This window comes from Aegilops tauschii, chromosome 3, assembly GCF_002575655.3.
Source record: "Aegilops tauschii subsp. strangulata cultivar AL8/78 chromosome 3, Aet v6.0, whole genome shotgun sequence".
Taxonomy (NCBI): Eukaryota; Viridiplantae; Streptophyta; class Magnoliopsida; order Poales; family Poaceae; genus Aegilops; species Aegilops tauschii.
Window position 1 is genome coordinate 80245043 of NC_053037.3, and position 18714 is coordinate 80263756.

An 18714-nucleotide genomic window follows, 5' to 3' on the forward strand; every position below is an offset into this window, starting at 1 on the left:
ACCGCTGCTACTGCCCCGCAGCCCTCGTGCGCCCCGGCCATGCCTTCGCGCGCGGGGCTCGTGCCCGGACCGCGGTCGCTCTGCCCGGCCGCGCCCTCGCCCCGCTCCCTACAGCGCGCCCTCGCGGCGACCGCACGACGCCCGCTTGCACACTGCCTGCTGCTTGTCGTCGCAACTACTTTTCTGCTCTGTTGCTTGTGCTGCTCACTACTGCTACCGCTCTTGTGCTGTTGCTGCTACATCACTACTGCTCTGCTTCTGCCGCTAGTGCTGCTTGTTGTGCGCTTATGCTGCTGCTGGCCACGACCGCGCCTAGCCCGCGCGCCGGCCGGGCCTTGGCCGTGCCTTGCGCATGCACGCGAGGCCGCGTGCCTGCTTTGCCACTACTGTTGCCCGCTGCCGCTGTCGGTGTCAAAACCGGCGGATCTCGGGTAGGGGGTCCCGAACTGTGCGTCTAGGATCGATGGTAACAGGAGACGGGGGACACGATGTTTACCCAGGTTCGGGCCGTCTCTATGGAGGTAATACCCTACTTCCTGCTTGATTGATCTTGATGAATATGAGTGTTACAAGAGTTGATCTACCACGAGATCGTAATGGCTAAACCCTAGAAGTCTAGCCTATGAGTATATGGTAATGAATCTGTCCTATCCGGACTATGCTCTCCGGTTTATATAGACACCGGAGAGATCTAGGGTTACATGGAGTCGGTTACATAAGAAGGAATCTTCATAATTGGTCGCCAAGCTTGCCTTCCACGCCAAGGAGAGTCCAATCCGGACATGGGTATAGTCTTCAGTCTTCGTGTCTTTACAGCCCATCAGTCTGGCCCAATGAGTAACAGGCCGGACGCCCGAGGACCCCTTAGTCCAGGACTCCCTCAGTAGCCCCTGAACCTGGCTTCAATGACGAGGAGTCCGGTGCGCAGTTCGTCCTCGGCATTACAAGGCGGGTTCCCCTTCTTCCGAACTCCAATATAGTCTTCGGATGTGATGATCGTATCCGGACCTGTGTATATAATTGCAGAAAATACAATACTTCACGAGTCCAATCTATCGATAACTGTTTATGACACTGCATCACGCCTGCCCGGTTATTATTTTCAACCGTTGGCTAGCCTGTCGCCCCACGTCTCGGGAAGTGGTTTTATTGGCACGTCTTGTCAAAGCAGAGATCGTGTCCCCTTATTCACGTGATTTTCAGTAATGTTGGTATGGGTAACCCAACCGTCCCCTGGGTACAACTCTTTGAGGATAGGTAAGTTTCGAGACCCAGGAGGGGACGCTCGATATTCTGGGCCTTTATATAGGGACCCAGACTTGTCTTTTTCTTCCGTGCTTGCTTCTTCCTCAACCCCAGCCACCTCGAGTTCTAGCCCTCGAGTTCTAGCCCTCGAGTCCTAATCACCACCAACCCCAATCATGTCCGGGTCCAGCCGTTCAGGCCGGTGGGTGGCTTCTTCCGTCACGGAGGAGGATATTGCGAAGCTCCGTGTAGCAAGGTACATGACCCCAGAAATCCTTCATCGGCTTCCTGCCGAGGGGCAGATTATCCCCACACCCAAATCCGGTGAGAGGGTAGTATTTGTATCCCATTTCCTCCATGGGTTAGGGTTCGCGCTTAACCCCTTCGTCCGGGGCTTATGTTCTACTATGGGCTAGATTTTCATGATCTGGCCCCGGACTCTATTCTTCTCATCTCGGCATTCATCGTCACGTGTGAAGCCTTCCTCCGGACCCCTCCGCACTTTGCTTTGTGGCTCAAGACTTTTGATGTGAGACCGCGGGCGATAGAGGGGGAGCAGGCAGAGTGCGGCAGCGTTGTAATAAACAAGCTTGCCAGCGCGGTTTGGTTTGAAGGATCCTTCGCCGAGTCTTCTTGTTGGAGTAAATGGCCACGGGTAGCCTAACCGACTCCCCCTGGCTCTTCGGAAAATTACCAGGCCCCTCAATCCTTCAAGCATGCAAAGTATAGGGCCGCCTTCCCCCAGCCGGTCCCAAGAGGACCGACTCCCAGAAGCCGGCCACGAAGAAAGCCGACTCCCGGAAGCCGACCATGAAGAAAGTCGGCTCCCAGAAGCCGGCCAAGGCTGCACCCATAAAGACTGTACCCACATAACGGTGATAGGATGGGGCGTGGCCGCAGTACAGCTCACTACCCCCGAATCCCGGGACAGGTATGGCCACAGGGCGCCGTACGGGCCAGCCATCCCCCGACCTGCGTGGCACTGTAGCCATGTTGGCCTCGATGTCGCCCACGACAGGTGCCAGTACGGCCCGTGGGCGGTGGGCCCCTTTTGCCAGAGAGACATCTGAAGACGGCACGGCCTCCTCTAGTCGGCCAGGGATGTGGCCGGCTCCCAATAGCTGGCTACCTACCTCCCTTGAAGGATGCGCCCCATTAAGGAGACAAGACGAGGTAAGGCTATAGTGAGAGCTCGCAAGGCGGTGACACTGTAGCCACGCTTACCTCGACAAAGCCCTCGTCATCAGAGGCGAGGCAACAGTAACCAGGCGCCGACAAAGCCCCCAAGCGGTGGGGCCGGCGTGCCGGCCAAGAAGCCGGCATCCGGCGGGACCCACCAGTCGGCGGGCCCCAATGACCGGCGGAGAAGCCGGCGAGCATAGACACTGACGGCTGGGACCCGCGCCCAGCCAGGTTACCATTGTACCCCTGGGGGTAGGCCTATATAAACCCCCCGGGACACCCATGCAAAGGGTTGATCTCATAGAGTTACACACACCACCTAGAGAGAAAGGGATAGCTAGCCTTGCCCTTCTTCCTCTAGCCAGACAGCTCGAGGAGCACTTGTAGCCACCTGTATTGATCTAGTGATCATGCAGAGACCCCGCAGAGCAGGACTAGGGGTGTTATCTCCACGGAGAGCCCCGAACCTGGGTAAGATTCGCCGGCGTGCATGTCTTCGCCTCATCCCGTTTCCAGCCACCGGCGATGTCTTACTGGCTCCCACAATGATAAGCCATCCGTTGGCATATGTCGCACCTACCACCCAACATTTGGCGCCCACCGTGGGGCCAGGTGCACCGTCGTCCGGAGACCTGTTCTGGATGGGAACCCTTTTCCTCCCCCGCGAGCGCAGCCAGCCTGCCGCACCCGATGGCGCTTGCCCCGACGCGCTGCAAGGCGTTGACGACGCCTGCGCAGCGAGCTGCCTCGCCGATCATCTTGGCGAGACTCGCATCTCCGACGAGCCCGCGTCCGACGCGGGCACGGGCTACCTGGAGAGTCGCCTCGTCAGCCTCCTCGACCAACTTCACGTCTCCAGCGAGCTTGCTGTAGACTTGGAGTCGGTCCGCTCCACCGACCCGATGCTTGTCGACTCCGACACGGCGTCGCTCGACGCCTACCCCTCCGACGTGGTAGTCTTCAACGACCCTCTCCCTCGAGCTGACAGCGGCAGCAGCGCTGTCACTAAGGTGCTGGTCATCAGCCACGTCACCGACTTGGGCGAGGACGCCCACGATGCCCTACAAGCGGCGATGCATGACTTGACCGTCCCCATCCCGGCCGACGCCGACGCCGAGACCCTGGAGGCATGCCGCCTTGCCCTCATCGCGGAGGGTCAGAAGATAGCCTCCATGAGACGCCTCACCGAGGCTCACCAGCGCGAAGTCGACCGCGCCGCCTTCGGTACGCCGCCTCATGGCGGGCCGAGCCGAGCCGGCCTTGTCAAGAAGCACGGCGCGGCCATCGCCAGCATGCTGGGGGCAGACCGCCCCGTCTACGCCACACCGCTCGAGAATCTGTGAGCCGCTCAGGCGGCCGCTGAAGAGCTAAATGGGCTGGGGGCTGATGAGCTCCCCTACATGACAAGGCGCATCCAGCAGCTGATCGACGCGGCCGCAGAACGGCATGAAGCCGGCGCCCGCGCTGAGAGTCCTCCCCCACGCCGAGAGCATGCCACGACATCCCGGTCGCCGACTGCGAGCGGCGCCCGCGCAAGGAAAGACAAGGAGCCGGCTGCTAGCTGCAGCCGGACTCGGATCACCATCGAGCGCGACGCGGAAGGCCGCCCTCGAGCAGTGGAGCGCCAAGGAAATCCGCCTCCTCCCCCGCCTCGAGGGGAGAGATATCCCACCCGGCCGCCTGTCACGCCCGCCACCGGATCGACCGCCTAGCTCGATCCCTGGCGCTAGAAGAAGAAGACGATGTCGGCCCGCCATGCTTCGGCCCCCGCATCCACGACGAGCCCTTCCCCAAAGGGTTCTCGCTCCCCAGAGACACGCCCAAGTACAACGGCTCTGTGAAGCCGGAAGATTGGCTCATCGACTACTCTACCGCTGTCAGCATAGCGAACGGCAACAGGCGCGTAGCCGTGAAGTACGTCCCTCTCATGCTGCAAGGCACGACACGCACCTGGCTCAACAGCCTCAAGCCCTACAGCGTCAACAGCTGGCTGGACTTCGCGGAAGTCTTCGTCCGCAACTTCACCAGCACGTACAAGTGGCCTCCCAAGCCCCGCCAGCTCTCCCTATGCGTCCAAGGGCCCAACGAGTCAACCCGCGACTACCTCACGCGGTGGGCCGAGCTCCGCAACTCCTGCGAGGGGGTGCACGAGGTTCAAGCCATTGAATACTTCACCGCCGGGTGCCGAGAGGGCACCCTCCTCAAGCACCGACTCCTCTGCGACGAGCCGGCTACCCTCGATGAGCTGCTGATCATTGCGGACAAGTACGCCATGGCCGACTCCTCGATGAAGACCGAGCTCCGAGTGGACGCCTCTGGGAAGGTGCTCGCTCCGGCTCCCAAGACGCCGGCTGGCGACTCCAATCGGCGCCCCTACCTGAACGACCACAAGCGCAAGGCCCCTATGCCACCTTCCACTAGTCGGCAGGTGGCCACAGTCGAAGATGAGCAGCCCGAAGAACGGCCCGCTCCCAAGAAGAAGGGTGGCAGGACGGCTTGGCAGTCGGCCTTCTCCTACGAGTAGACTCTCGATGCCCCCTGCAAGTTCCACAGTGGCGCGAAGCCGTCCAACCATATGACTCGGAAGTGCCACTGGCTCACACGGATCTCCAAGGGCGAGGGGCTGGTGCCGCCTCCACCTCCCGGCCCGCCGCCTCCAGCCCCCCAGCAGCCGGCTGTTACCAGCAGTCGAAGCCATTCAAGATGAGTTCCCTGATGAGCACACCGCCTACGTCGTCTTCACGAGCCAGCTTGAAGACAAGCGCAGCCGGCGCCGACAGCACCAAGAGGTCAACGCAGTCGCCTCCAGCAACCCCGAGTTCACGCATTGGTCCGAAAGGCCTATCAACTGGAGCCGGGCCGATCACCCAGAGGTGATGCCGTCCCCTGGCTCCTACGCATTGGTGTTGGATGTCACCCTCGCAACGGAGAGGCGAGCTGCCCGATTCTCCCGCATTCTGATTGATGGCGGAAGCAGTATCAACATACTGTACCGCAATACAATGGAGAAGTTAAACCTCAAGGCGAAGCAGCTCATGCCAAGCCGGACCGTGTTCCATGGCATCATACCCAGCCTGTCCTGTTCCCCGATCGGCAAGATCAAGATGGATGTTCTCTTCGAAGACAAGGATCACTTTCGCCGAGAAGCAATCTGGTTCGAGGTAGTGGACCTGGAAAGCCCTTACCACGCCTTGCTTGGCCGACCTGCTCTGGCCAAGTTCATGGCTGTGCCCCACTACGCCTACCTGAAGATGAAGATGCCGAGCTCGAAGGGGATCATCACTGTAGCCGGCGACTACAAGAAGTCCATCGAGTGCGCTACAGCCAGCAGCCGGCTGGCCGAGTCCCTCATAGTGGCAGAAGAGAAGAAGATGCTGGAGCGAGTTGTGGCCATGGCCAGCAAGCAGCCGGCTTTGTCCCCCAACCCCAAGGATTATGATGCGTAGGGCTCCTTCCAGCCAGCCAACGAGACGAAGAAGATACCTCTGGACCCGGAGAACCCGGAGAGGTTTGCAGTCATTGGTGCAAACCTGGACAATAAATAGGAAGGCGAGCTCGTCGACTTCCTCCATGAGAATCGAGACATCTTTGCATGGTCCCCAAAGGACATGCCGGGTGTTCCGAAGGATTTCGCCGAGCACAAGTTATACGTCCGAGCCGACGCGAAGCCGGTCAAGCAGCCTCTCCGCCGACTGTCAGAAGAGGAGAGAAGAATCGTAGGAGAAGAGATATCCCGGCTCCTTGCCGCCGGCTTTATTATGGAAGTGTTTTTCCCAGAGTGGCTTGCCAACCCAGTCTTGGTGTTGAAGAAGAACAACAAATGGCGTATGTGTATAGACTACACTAGCCTCAACAAGGCCTGCCCCAAAGATCCGTTTGCTTTGCCACGGATTGATCAAGTGATAGACTCCACAGCCGGATGCGAGCTGTTGTGTTTCTTGGATGCCTACTCAGGATACCACCAGATTAAGTTGGACCCAGCAGACCGCCTGAAGACCGCCTTCATCACACCATTCGGAGCTTTCTGTTACCTGACTATGACATTCGGCTTGAGGAATGCCGGTGCCACTTTTCAGCGTTGCATGCAGAAATGCCTCCTCAAGCAACTCAGCAGAAATGCCCACGTCTACGTAGACGATATTGTGGTGAAGACAGAAAAGCGTGGCACCCTGCTGGAGGACCTCAAAGAAACATTTGCCAACTTGCGCCGATTCCAGATCAAGCTCAACCCTGAGAAATGCGTGTTTGGAGTACCCGCCGGCCAGCTTCTAGGTTTTCTGGTCTTCGAACGCGGCATTGAGTGCAACCCTGTGAAGATCAAGGCCATTGAGAGAATGGAGACTCCCACCAAGTTGCGAGACGTTCAGAAGTTCACCGGGTGCCTGGCCTCCCTAAACCGCTTTATCAGCCGGCTAGGAGAGAAGGCTCTCCCCCTGTACCGACTCATGAAGAAATCCACTCATTTCGAGTGGAATGACCAAGCAGACCAAGCCTTCCATGAGTTGAAGAAGATGCTGACCACTCCACCTATCCTGGCGGCGCCGACTGAGAAGGAGCCCATGCTCCTCTACATTGCCGCAACTAGCCGAGTGGTCAGTACAGTCATCGAGGTTCAGCGCCCAGAAGAAGGCCGAGCCCAGCTAGTCCAGAGGCCGGTATATTATCCAAGCGAAGTACTATCCAGCTCAAAGAAAAACTACCCGCACTACCAGAAGATGTGCTATGGAGTGTACTTCGCCGCCAAGAAGCTGAAGCCCTACTTTCAAGAGCATCCCATCACGGTCGTGTGCACCGCCCCGCTTGCCGAGATCATAGGCAGCCGGGATGCATCCGGCCGGGTGGCTAAATGGGCCATTGCGCTCACACCTTACACAACTTCTACCAGCCCTGCACCGCCATCAAGTCCCAAGCATTGGCCGACTTCCTCATCGACTGGGCCGAGACCCAGTACCTACCGCCGGCTCCCGACTCTACTCATTGGCGGATGCACTTCGACGGGTCCAAGATGCGCACCGGCTTGGGAGCCGGCATCGTCCTCACCTCTCCCAAAGGCAACAAGCTCAGATAGACGCTGCAAATCCACTTTGCCGCCTCCAACAACGTGGCTGAATACGAGGCGCTCATACACGGGCTCCGGCTAGCCAAAGAGCTCGGCATACGCCGGATCCTATGTTATGGCGACTCAGACTTGTTGGTCCAGCAGTCATCTGGCGATTGGGACGCCAAGGATGCAAACATGGCGAGCTATCGATTCCTCGTCCAGCAGATCAGTGGGTACTTTGAAGGGTGCGAGTTCATTCACGTACCACGGGCCGACAATGATCAAGCAGACGCCCTGGCATGGATCGGCTCCACCCGACAGGCTATACCAACCGGTGTCTCTCTCCAGCGCCTCCTCAAACCATCTATCAAGCCGTCTCCAGAGTCGGACTCTATCTTTGTACCGTTCGTCCCTGATGCAGCCGGATCCGACTGGAGGAACCCAGCAGGCGGCTCGAGGACTTCGACAAGCGACCCGGGGACTGCCGTAGTCGCACCCGGCTCGGGAACTTCAGAACCCGGTCCGGGGACTGCAGCAGTCGGCCCGGGGACTGCAGCGACACAAGAAGCGGTGGCCGACTCCAACTCCCCACCACCCAACCCACCCACCCGAGTCACAGTGGCCGTACTAACAGTAGAAGAAGTCACAGCTCCATCATGGGCCCAGCCCATCCTCAACTTCCTAGTCAACAGAGAGCTGCCGACTGATGAGATCTCGGCAAGACTAGTGCAACGCCGAGCCGGAGCATATGCAATAATAAACAGAGAACTTGTCAAGCGCAGCGTCACTGGAGTCTTCCAGCGCTGCGTCGAGGCAGAGAAAGGTGTGGCAATCCTCAAGGATATCCACCAAGGCGAATGCGGCCACCACACAGCCTCAAGATAACTTGTGGCCAAAGCCTTCCGCCATGGTTTCTTTTGGCCGACTGCTTTGGAAGATGCCAAAGAGATAGTCAAAAGCTGCAAAGGATGCCAAGTCTTCAGTTCCAAGCAACACCTGCCGGCTTCTGCACTCAAGACCATCCCCCTAACCTGGCCCTTTGCCGTCTGGGGGCTGGACATGGTCGGCCCATTCAAGACAGCCCACGGCGGCTTGACACATCTGCTTGTCGCCGTGGACAAATTTACCAAGTGGATCAAAGTGAAGCTGATCAAGAAGCTGAACGGGCCGACTGCCGTGACATTCATTGCCGACATCACTACTCGGTACGGCATGCCGCACAGCATCATCACCGACAACGGCACAAATTTCGCCAAAGGAGCACTGGCACGTTTCTGCGCGACGCAGGGTATCCGACTGGACTTAGCGTCCGTTGCCCACCCGCAGTTAAACGGCCAGGTCGAGCGAGCAAATGGACTCATCCTCTCCGGCATCAAGCCTCGACTGGTCGTACCACTGGAGTGATCGGCCGGCTGCTGGCTCGATGAGCTGCCGGCTGTCCTCTGGAGTCTGCGTGCTACCCCAAACAAGTCAACCGGCTTCACTCCGTTCTTCCTTGTATATGGTGCCGAGGCTATCATCCCAACTGACATCGAGTTCGACTCACCTCGGGTCACCATGTACACGGAGGCGGAGGCCAAGGAAGCGCGAGAAGACGGCGTCGACCTGCTGGAAGAAGGCCAGCTGTTAGCACTCAGCCGGTCCGCCATCTACCAGCAGGGTTTGCGCCGTTACCACAACCGAAAGGTCAAGCCAGGATCTTTCCAAGAGGGCGACCTTGTGCTTCGGCTGATCCAGCGAACAGCCGGCCAACACAAGCTCTCGGCCCCTTGGGAAGGCCCTTTCGTCATCAGCAAGGCACTAGGCAACGACTCCTACTACCTGATCGACGCACAAAAACCAAGAGCACGCAAGAGGGATGATTCCGGCAAGGAGTCGGAGCGACCATGGAACGCGAACCTCCTGAGAAGATTTTACAGTTCAAAGCAGTATCTATCATGCTACCTTTTTGTATTAAGTACGAAGCAACGGGCCCCCCAAGGAGCACTCGGGGACTGCCCTCCTTTATCTATGAATGACGAGCGTCATACTCATGAATGTATTATTACATTTGATTTTCTGTCTGGCACCGGGTTCGACCAGTTGGCCCGGGGACTGGCCGCCTTAAGTTATATTAAAAGTTCTACCTGAAGTCAGACAAGTAGTGTGCCGGCACCCGAGCCCTCTCTTGTTGAAAGTCGCAGCTCGAAGAACCGACTGTCCGACTGGCAAGAGCCAAAGGCAGAAAGGATGCCCACACGAAAAACGGCTAAGGACTAACGAAGTTATATAACACAAAGACGGCCTGTAGGAATCCCCCTTCCACACTCCTTGGCCGAAGTCGAGTCTAGTCATTGAAAACTTTTACTAACATGGCTGTGTGGCTTACGGGCCCACGTCGCCATTGGGTTGCATTAGGATCTTTTTATTCCTCGACCTATACTCTGGGGTTCTGATCTCTCTTCTATTCGGGTTAAATGATTTTACTAATTATAACTCTAGGTTCTTGTTACTGCTTCCTCCCGGAGAACCCCTCACTCCAGATGATTGCTCCGTGCACCAGGAGATTCCAAAGATACTTTCCGATGTTATCACGAGAACTTGTGTTCATCGCGTCTGCAATTCCCCTTCCACTGTCAACCCTTATGGATAACTACATGCACATGCCATTCTTAAACTCATCCCCAGTTGGTCTTGTTATTACAAGATACCCCGAATTACTTGTCATTGTTCCGAGAATCCCTTGTGCCTATTGCCTTGCAGTTCCTTGTCGCCTGAATACACCTACAAATTAATCCTCACACTTATCCAGGATTTGTTTCTCCCTAGTTGCTCATGTGTTTCATAGAAGTCTTTGAAATCCTATTCGATCTTTAGAAAATCCTCAACAGCCTATTGTTCTTGAAATTCTTGCTCGCTTGCATTATGGTTAATCCCATAAGTATAGTAATCTTATTGGCATCCTTTGTCATGATCATTTTGAGTCCATTGATTCAATAAGTTGTGAATGCTCAGAATCCTCAATCAGATCCTAGAATTCATCCTTCCGGCTCAGACGTCATTTTAAACATGAGCTGGATCTCGACCAATCAAATTGCCATCGATTGTACCCCCAATCCTACTCAACTTATCCATCCTTGATCAGAGTGTTTGCTTCTGATCCCTTGATATGAAAATCATATTTCCTTTGCATTTGAGCTTTGAATTAGTTAGTTGTTTCTATAATCTGATCTCCTTGCATTCTTTCTTCCTCTGGTTGAGTACCGATGCTCACATCAGATCCCTTGAGGACCACCGGATCCTTTGTTGGATTTTATCCGACAGCATCCTTCATATTGAATCACTTTGGAAGTTCTTTCACTGATACATAATGCCATTAGTAAATCCTATTCTCCAGTTTGGCCAACCATGCTCTGCTTTCGAGCTGGTGAGTTTTACTCTAGAAGCTTATGATATATGTTTCTAAGATACCCCGATGGGTTGAACCTATGCCTTCTCTAAACCGTGTGAACCCGAAAGTTTTCACGAGTCATACTCCTCTGGTAATTCACTAGGTAGGTTTTCACACTCAAATCAGTTTCAATAGAGTAGTGAATGAATGGTCATGCATTGGAGAAGTGGCAGTCGACCTTGAACCTTGTGTTCATGCCCATGGACACGATATAGATCTTATCATTAAAGCTTCTCTTAAATTGATTATTCCTTTGGTATAAGTTCATCTTCTATCTGGGATCTGGCCTTTCTCAATCGTGGTTCCGACCATGTTCTCCCTTAAATACCATTTCTCGTGCAAGTTTAAGCACTTGTCTTCTGCAGAGCAATACCCCAGTCCAACCTCTACTTTGATCTGTCATCGAGTATTACCCCCTGGTATCTCGAGATTATCATGGAACTGCATAACTTCTTATGAGTTCTCCATCAAGAACTACATTCTCACTGATTCCAGTTCTTTCACAGACTCTGAGTTATTAAACAGTCAAGGACACCGATAAATAAATCGAGTCCGCATCGCTATTAAACAACTCTTAGTAATCTTCTTACTTCCGAGTTTGTACTCGATCATGTCATTCCTAGCCTGATCGGCTATATCATTATCGTGCTGATTTTAACTGTGCTACCTGGTCCTTATTCCCGGAGCACAACTTTCGACGATTACCTAAGCTTACATCGAATTCCTCGTCTTATCGTTTCACCTCGAACATCAAGCTTGATTCTGAGTTGGTGTCGTATTCGTGGTTCCAGTCATCTTTCTCTGCATCAGTCCTTTTGCTTGATGCAGTTGTTGTCCGATTGCTTCTTCGTGGAGCCTCTCAACAAAATTTGTCGTGATCATCGTCAATATTTTGACTCCTCCTAGGATATCAATCGAATTCATGATGATAAGTACCATCCTCGTCCCTTCGTAGTTTGACTTACCATCGACAACATCCTTACATTCCTGTCATCACAAACTTTCATGCTATGGATGAAACTTGCTATCAAGTTTGTATTATGTTCTACCTTGAAGTATTATTGTCTTTTATGTCAAGGATGTTGTGAGGACTCCTCCACCTCTTAAGGAATTTGTGGTATTGTGATACTTCTCACCCTCCCCATTTTTTCTTGGTCCCCGTGTTGATTCTAACCGGGGTACCAACACATGAACCGTGCTGCTTGGATTATGTACTTCTAGCAACCCTATTGCTTTGAAGTTAATGGTCGACATTTCGTTCTTAGACCATTGGTTATCTAATCACCATTCTAACTTTGATCATGCTACATAAGCCCATATTTCGGGTGGACCTTCCAACCAATGTTTAATTGTGTATGTTTTCCTAGAGCATACATCACTGATCTGACAAGTGTTACCTCCTTGTTCATATAATTATGGAAATCCATCTTTTCTTAATCTCGATAAATTGTAGCGGACTCCATCAGCCACATCCTCATTTTCTCCTTGGTTAATGATGAACGTTTGTTTTCGAACTTGCTTCTATAGTTCATTTCCCGAGAATCTCACAATGTCATCTCGTCAATTTGTGTTGCACCCCTTCCTTCTCAGGCATCACGAGTCTGAGGTATCCTGACACCAATCAGATCTGAATCTCGGTTAGATATGATGGTTGGGACATATTTCGAGGAGTTATAACATCTTTACATGACTCGGTAAGGTGATGTCATGCCTAGCACACCTAGCCAGAGGACCTATTGTTATAATTCTTTATTTTTAGCAAGGTTAACCATTCTTCCATGAGGAAATTGTAAGACTTATTCTATAAGTTGTTCTTGATGAATCCTTTGGGTATCAAAGTCTGACCTTTGCTTGAAGACCATGTCAATGCTATCTCGGAGCATGTCCGTGGTACTCCGATCTTCAACAATAACATTGGAAGCATAATGCTAAATGTTTCTTGACCAATTTTCCAAACACCATTGTATGGGTAACATCATGATTTTCGTTGCTCCTCTACCCAAATGGTTTCTACTTGTTATCTTGTTGTGGATACCATTCTCTACTTGTCCTTTGGAAGGATATACTCTAATACTTGAGTATAAACACCTTTCCTTTCCATTGGTCTGATTAACATGATAATCACCTTTTCCTTTCCATTGTTTTGTTTAACCTTTCTGATGATCTATATGATATAAGTAGTAATATTTCCCTGCTTATGTAAACACCTCGGTGTACAACCTTGTCAGTAAGACCCTGTTACTATTGTTGACAGCATTGTGGTAACCATCGATGGACGAGAACTTTGCCTATTAGTCCCCCTCGTTTCAACGAGTAGGAAAATGGTTCTCTTCATCCCTCACCCTTGGTACCAGCAATGTTGCCATCATAACTGGCAGGTATCCTCGGACCTGCCTTACTATCATAACCTTGCAAGATGTCACCACTTTTCTACTTTTAACCCACACGGTGGGCCCATAACCCACAGTTCCACATGATCGAAACCTGACTCTCCTGTACACCCTTTTGTCAAAGTCATTCCTCGCGCTTGACTTCGTATGTAATTGACGGGCCACCTGCCTAGTGATCTATTCTGGTATCAGACGCAATGCTTATTCCCATTGCTCTAAACCCCTTTGACACTTCGTTTCAGGCAACAAACAATTGCCTATGCGCTTGAAACTTCCATTTTGCACCTTCTTACTTTGCTCTTGATAATTTCTTAAGTATCAATTCGAGAGTTACTTTCCGCCACCTTTCCTGATGTTATCTACCAGATAAGCAACATTGTAGCGGTCCGTTCTTCCAAAGTTACCCCTTGACCTTCGTATGTACGATGGAGTTCCCGAAGAAAGGAAGACGAAGTCATCATGATGACCCGAAGAAGCAAAATGAAGACCTCACGTAATGGATCAACCTCTTCGAGAAGAGCAACCAAGACTGAGAAGATCCGTTAGAATTTCGTAACCAGAACTTCCACCTTACTTCGCCTCTTAAATCTCGGGACGAGATTTCTTGTAGTGGCGGAGAATTGTGACGCTCGGATAATTAAGGTACAGTAACCCTCGACTAATGATGCCACGTCACCACGATTAGTGTTGATAATCTCGTGTTGATTCAAACCCGATTCAAATTCAAATTTAAAATAAAGTAAAATTATTATTTCTTCAAATAGTAAAACAAAAATGTGCGGTGGGTTGCAAATATTCACTAACAATTTGTCATGAAATAATTAACATTTTTCAAAATTTAAAATTGCCCCTCAATATTAAAACAGTGGACCAACAACACCTTTTTATCCCATTTAAATATAAACTCAAACTTAATAAATTATTTTGAACCCAAACTTTTTCTGGTAGTGCAAATTAATCCTTAGAAATTATATGGCAAGGTTTTAAATTTAAAGAAAAGTATTTTGATGCAAAAAGAAAGTACAAAACAATAGATAAATAAATAAACAAAAAGGTAAATGGAAAGTTACTAGTAAAAGAGAAAAGGAACCTAATCTACTGGGCCCCTTGGCCCATCTAGCAAAACGGCCCAGGCTAACCCCCCACTTGCCTCCCACCTCTCGCTACAGAAGGCAGAGGCGCCGTGGCGGCCATCCGCCGGCGATGATCGTGCGTGGCGGCCATCCGCCCCTGCCCCCGCCTATAAAGTCATTGTCGCTGACCCCCCTGCAAACCCTAGCCTCCATTTGCCCCTCCCCTCGCTCCCTCGTCCCGTTCTGGATGTGCCCAACGCCGTCATCGCCATGGCCCTCGTCGATCCCGTGGCCACTGCCGTCCCCGTCGCCTAGGATTGCGCCAAATGCTCCTCCCGCCTCCGCTACTTCCTCTACGCTGAAGAACGCGAGCCGAGTGCCTCTGCTTCAACCGGATCGAGTCGTTCCCCTTCTCTGCACCGCCGACGCCATTGCCGGAACTCGTCGCCTCCGAGCCTCCCCGAGCCCGCTATGCACACCTACAGACTCACTGTGAGCTCCTTCCCCATTCCCCCTGCTTCCCCGTCCCCGAGCTCGTTTGAGCTCCCGCGCACGCGTACGTGCGTGTTTGCTGCCACTTCTCTCTGTCCGCAGCTTCTCTACTGCTCTCACGCTGCTGCTGCTACCTTCTGTTGCCGCTGCGCTATTTGCTGCTACTGCCGTCCACCTGCTACTGCCCCGTCACCGCTGCTACTTCCCCGTGGCCCCCGTGCGCCCCGGCCATGCCTTCGCACGCGGCGCTCGTGCCCGGACCGCGGCCGCTCTGCCCGTCCGTGCCCTCGCCCCGCTCCCTACAGCGCCCCCTCGCGGCGACCGCACGACGCCCGCTAGCACACTGCCTGCTGCTTGTCATCGCGGCTACTTTTCTGCTCTGTTGCTTGTGCTGCTCACTACTGCTACTGCTCTTGTGCTGTTGGTGCTACATCACTACTGCTCTGCTTCTGCCGCTAGTGCTGCTTGTTGTGCGCTTATGCTGCTGCTGGCCACGACCGCGCCCAGCCCGCGCGCCGGCCAGGCCTTGGCCGCGCCTTGCGCGTGCACGCGAGGCCGCGTGCCTGCTTTGCCACTACTGTTGCCTGCTGCCGCTGCTTTCTACTACTGCATACTGAGCCGCCATCCACTCTAGTGCGTGCGTGTGTCTAGCTATGCATTGACTTGCTACTGTCCACGGTAACTGGCGACCCCCAGTTCGACTACGGTGTTGATGACCCCTCCTTCTCGGCTGAGCTTCCAGGAAAGCCCCCCCTTGATCACCAGATATCGCCTATTCCTTCTCTCTACTGCTTGCATTAGAGTAGTATAGCATGTTACTGCTTTCGGTTAATCCTATTCTGCTGCATAGCCTGTCATTGTTGCTACAATTGTTGATACCTTTACCTGCTATCCTAATGCTTAGTGTAGGATGCTAGTGTTCCATCAGTGGCCCTACACCCTTGTCCGTCTGCCATGCTATACTACTGGGCCGTGATCACTTCGGGAGGTGATCACGTGCATATGCTATATACTTTATACTGTTACATTACTTATGATACTGTTCGGAGATGGGGGCTGAAGGGCAGGTGGCTCCATCCCGGTAGAGGTGGGCCTGGGTTCCCGACGGCCCCCGACTGTTACTTTGTGGCAGAGCGACAGGGCAGGTTGAGACCACCTAGGAGAGAGGTGGGCCTGGCCTTGGTCGGCGTCCGCGGTTACATCAATTAACACACTAAACGAGATCTTGGTATTGATCTGAGTCTGGCCACTAGCCTATACGCACTAACCAACTACGCGGGAATAGTTATGGGCACTCGACGTCGTGGTATCGGCCGAAGCCTTCGTGACGTCAGCGACTAAGCGGCGCGCGCCAGATTGGACCATAAGCCTGCGCTTGTATTAAGGGGGCTAGGTCTGCCTCCGGCCGCCCTCGCAACGTGCAGGTGTGCAATTTGCGATGGGCCTAGACCCCTGAGCCATAGAATTTAGACCGACGTACTGACCTCTCTGTTGTGCCTAGGTGGGGCTGCGACGTGTTGATCTTCCGCGGCCGGGCATGACCCAGAAAAGTGTGTCCGGCCAAATGGGATCGAGCGTGTTGGGTAATGTGGTGCACCCCTGCAGGGAAGTTTATCTATTCGAATAGCCGTGTCCCTCGGTAAAAGGATGACCCGGAGTTGTACCCTGACCTTATGACAACTAGAACCGGATACTTAATAAAACACACCCTTCCAAGTGCCAGATATAACCCGGTGATCGCTCTCACACAGGGCGACGAGGAGAGGATCGCCGGGTAGGATTATGCTATGCGATGCTACTTGGTGAACTTACCATCTATTCTCTTCTACATGCTGCAAGATGGAGGCTGCCAGAAGCTTAGTCTTCGACAGGACTAGCTATCCCCCTCTTATTCTGGCATTCTGCAGTTCAGTCCACCGATATTGCCTCTTTACACAGATACCCATGCATATGTAGTGTAGATCCTTGCTTGCGAGTACTTTGGATGAGTACTCACGGTTGCTTTCTCCTTCTTTTCCCCCTTTCCATACTTCTGGTTATCGCAACCAGATATTGGAGCCCAGGAGCCAGACGCCACCGTCTACGACGACCCCTACTACGTAGAGGGTGCCTCCTACTATGTGCAGGCCGCCGCCGATGACCAGGAGTAGTTTAGGGAGGATCCCAGGCAGGAGGCCTGCGCCTCTTTCGATCTGTATCCAGTTTGTGCTAGCCATCTTATGGCAACTTGATTAACTTATGTCTGTACTCAGATATTGTTGCTTCCGCTGACTCGTCTATGATCGAGCACTTGTATTCGAGCCCTCGAGGCCCCTGACCTGTATTATGATGCTTGTATGACTTATTTTATTTTTAGAGTTGTGTTGTGATATCTTCCTGTGAGTACCTGATCTTGATCGTGCATGTTTGCGTGTATGATTAGTGTACGATTGAATCGGCGGCGTCACACTACTCCTATAACAAGCTACAACAAGTACATCTACAGCAAGCTCTGGATTAACTGGATGTAAGTACTCCTAATTTTGATTTTCTTTCCATCATGATCAACATATGACCATGATTTACTTTGCTTTGCTTCATGGTCAACATATAAATATTATTTACTTGAGGGAATTATTAGTGAATGATGGTGTCTGTGTTTGCGAGAATCTCGGCTGTATCTGGTTTCTCAATGCTGCTTCTGTGGTTTGCATAATGGTGTGATGAATCATGAAATCTACAACGCATGTCAGACTTCGGAGATGCCATAGGGCATTGATGCCATAATGCTGTGGTTTGCATAATGTTCGTTGTATTAGGTATGCTATCTGTATGATTGATGCAAAGTAAAATGTCTATCTGCTGCAAGTTCCCGAAAATTTCAGGGGCGCCACAACTGAACTGAGGCTCCTTCAGTTCAATATTTTGTGCAGGGACAAATAGTTAACCCTTTCTCCTGAAATGTTGATTAATTTCCGTGTCGGTTGAGAATGGGGCACTCCTAGGTTAAGAAAATTAGCAAAGGTCATGCCCAATTTTCTTGACCTAGAAGGTGCCCGATTCTCAACCGAAACAAAAATTAATCAACATTTATAGACAATGTTATTTCTACAAAGCAAATATTTCTAAGTGGATTTTATAGTTTTCCCTTAAGTTGAAATGCAAACTATTTTTCTTCCTGCAGCAAGAGCAATAGTGCACTTAGTTGGATAGAAAATATATAACCTACAATAGTGCACTTAGTAGGATAGCAATAGTGCACTTGGAACAATCTTTTGGGTAAAGGGGTGTTTATAACCTGTAATGTGAAAATATATAGGATAGAAGAATAGATACTACCCTGATCTCATCCAATAACTCTAGTAGCCTTTTTTCCTATTTAGAGCAAACATGGCCGACAATGATGAGGCCGGCGGTTCGGGCAAGCCATTTTGGGAGCTGTCCCAGGAGATGGAGGAAGAACCTCACCGCTATGAGGACGCTGTGGAAGACACCGATCCCGACTACACAACCCCTAGTGGCGTCGGGGATGACACCACTGATGGTGCCGCCAGGGATGCCACCACTGATGATGGCAGGGAACGCACAAATGGCAGCCAACCGAAGAGGCAACGGAAGGACCGACGCCCGAACGTGCTCGGCACCGTCAAGGAGGAATTTACTGAAGTGTCCTCCAGTGGGCATCCAACGGCACCCAAAGAATTAGTCAGTGGGTACGCGGGAAAACTCGGGTGCATTCTCCGGAGCACCGTCTCGATCAACACCGAGAACCTAAGTTATCGTGACCGAGGGAATTTGCGCAACCTCCTCTTCATGAAGCTGCACGAACGATACAAGTTCCCCGGTGACTTCGCAAACACATGCCTCTCAGGGAATAAAGTG